The 2,566-nt window shown below is 34.9% G+C and overlaps 1 long non-coding RNA gene across 2 annotated transcripts; it reads left to right on the top strand.

The window, feature by feature from the left end:
* The first annotated feature begins 335 nt into the window (after nucleotides 1–335).
* Nucleotides 336–1,438, top strand: LOC149236176 (uncharacterized). Of its 2 annotated transcripts, none has more exons than XR_016268382.1 (2): nucleotides 336–671; nucleotides 1,029–1,438. It is a non-coding gene; the product is annotated as an uncharacterized LOC149236176 (long non-coding RNA). The 2 variants fall into 2 exon arrangements; XR_016268383.1 differs by having other exon boundaries at nucleotides 808–1,438.
* The last annotated feature ends 1,128 nt before the right edge of the window (nucleotides 1,439–2,566 follow it).

Genomic DNA, 2,566 nt, shown 5'->3' with positions numbered 1-2,566 from the left:
TGAAAAAACGTGATTGCAATCACGCTTTTCATGTATTTCTCATTTTTCATGTAGCAGGTCCAGCGAAAGCATTCAAGATGGGTACTCCTTGGATGAGAAATCAAAATTTTCATCCAACGAGTGTTTCCACTTGAAATTTGAGTAAACCCATAAAGAGATAAGTGGAAAATACGAGTTGAAATTTTTTTCTTTTTTTCTTTTTTCCCTCTAAAATTTGATGATGTAATCTAATCTTATTTTATTATTTCCACTATTGTTTTATAATTTCCTTAGGAGGCCCATTTTAGACCTCAAAAATGGAGTAGTCTACGGAGGCAGTAGAATGGCCCCTTTTCCGGCACCGGCCGGAAAATCGTCCGGCTCCGGCTGCCGGAAATCTCCCCCTCTTCCACCACCATCGCTCCTCCCGTTCTCCGCCAACCTCCCGGTCCGCCCTGACATTCCCTGACATTCTTGACCGATCGCCGATCGCCTGACATCCTTCCTGCACAAGGGAATGCGCTGGCCGATCGGGGAGTAATTCATTCATGCGCGATCTTTCCCTCCATTCGAATTCAACACCCGCGCGCTGTGCTCCCCTACCCTTACTCTGGAGCCATTCTACTGCCGCCATTGTGGTTTCGCTGTGCTCTGATCCTCTGCGAACTCCTTCGGCCACGTACTCCTCGCAGGTAAGATATCCCTTTATGGCTTGATAGCTTGACGACCGCCTTTTACTCGCAGTGAGAAAGCGATTAAGCCAATTTTCACCTTTGGATGGTGGCATATTCGCTAGATAATATTCTACTTGATTGATCCTGCTCGCAGATTTTTTTCTCGATTCTTTAAATGGCAGGGTTAGGGTCGATACAGCGGCGTTCGTTTTATTCTGCGATCGATCCTTTGTGTGTGAAATTGTTGAGGGTTTCTGACTCTATATTTGTTTTCATTTTGTTCCCATTAAGATTCATCCATTTTTTCTTTCCCTAGTTTTAATGAAGCACGACGCATCTTTATAATTTTGGATTTTGTTTTCTATATCTCTGCAGATCTCTATTGAGATTATGTTGTTTATCGCGGTATTGTTCACTAAAAGCGAAGATCGGGCTGTGGTTTTAATGGATCCGCGTTAAAGGACACTTTTTCGCTGTAGAATGTATTATAAAGCTTGGCACGGGGTTCGATCTGTGGTCCTTTTTCGCTGTAGAATGTATTATAAACCTTGGCACGGGGTTCGATCTGTGGTCCTTTTTCGCTGTAGAATGTATTATAAAACTTGGCACGGGGTTCGATCTGTGGATCGAGTTAGCTATAGCTGTAATGTTTTTTAATTGTGTAATTTAAGCCCGTGAGAGGCCCTGTGAGGGTTTGTGTTTGCGGGTTTACATGATCTTTCTTTTTCGGGTGCGCTTGCAGGCGGATCTAAATATTAATAATGTAAACCGGTTGTATTTGTGTATCTATTTGGGTAGATGATCGAATGCTCTGCTCTTTCTTTTGTTTTGTTTTTCTTTTTCTTTCATCTTCTGCCGACAATAAACACATACACAGGACGATTGCTATCAGCATTATGAGGGTTTTGGGGAAAAAAATTATGCATGCAAAGCTTCAAATTTATCAGTGGAAGGAGGGTTTTAGATCATCTACTCAGACATTGCATTTATACATTCATGGTTACAGGTTATCCTGGAAAATGATTCATTAAAATAAAAAGAGTATGAAATGGAATAACCATGTTACCCTCGAAAATCATTTCATTAGAACAAATAGCGTATGGAAGGGAATGTTTTTGTAAACTGTAGGTTTGTAATAAAATATGGTAAAGCCCCAAAATTTAGGGATACAAAAATCTAAAGTTGAAAGACTGGTAAAAAATTAAATGATGGGAGTGAAAATGAAGTAATTGTAATTTTTATACTTTTTAGGGATACAAAAATCTAAAGTTGAAAGATTGGTAAAAATTTAAATGATGGGAGTGAAAATGAAGTAATTGTAATTTTTATACTTTTTAGTTGGGTAAGAAAACATGGTAAAGCATGAAAATTTAGGAATATAAAAATCTAAAATGGCAAGATGGTAAAAATTAAATGATGGGAGTGAAAATGAAGTAATTGCCTAGGAGGATGTAATGTTATATTAAACTCACAATTTTGTAATGTTTTATTAAATATTTTGACTAGATTAAATGTGAGAAAAATAAAATAAAATAAAGAAAAATAATAATTATTAATAAAACATTTTCTTTTTCAATTTACATAAAAATAAAAATAAATTAATAAATTAATAATTATATTTATAATTATAATTAATAATTATATTTATAATTATAATTAATAATTAATGAGTGTAGTTTTATCTTAATTTTGTAATTACAAGTATCTAGAGGGATAAAACTTCTTGAGGTGCAAACTATTTTTAGAGTGAAAAGAGATTTGATCCTTCTTCATTTTTGGTAGAGCGAGAGTTAAATTATTCAATTAGGAAAAAAAAAATTATAAATTAATTATTATAAATATATTTTTGGATTTTAGATGAGTTTTTAATCAATTAAAAGTAAACCTGATAGTTCATATCAAAATTATTATTA

Source organism: Pinus tabuliformis, chromosome 8 (assembly GCF_031772625.1).
Source record: "Pinus tabuliformis cultivar Carrire ecotype Pingquan chromosome 8, CPIR1, whole genome shotgun sequence".
Taxonomy (NCBI): Eukaryota; Viridiplantae; Streptophyta; class Pinopsida; order Pinales; family Pinaceae; genus Pinus; species Pinus tabuliformis.
This window is presented reverse-complemented; position numbering and strand designations above follow the sequence as displayed.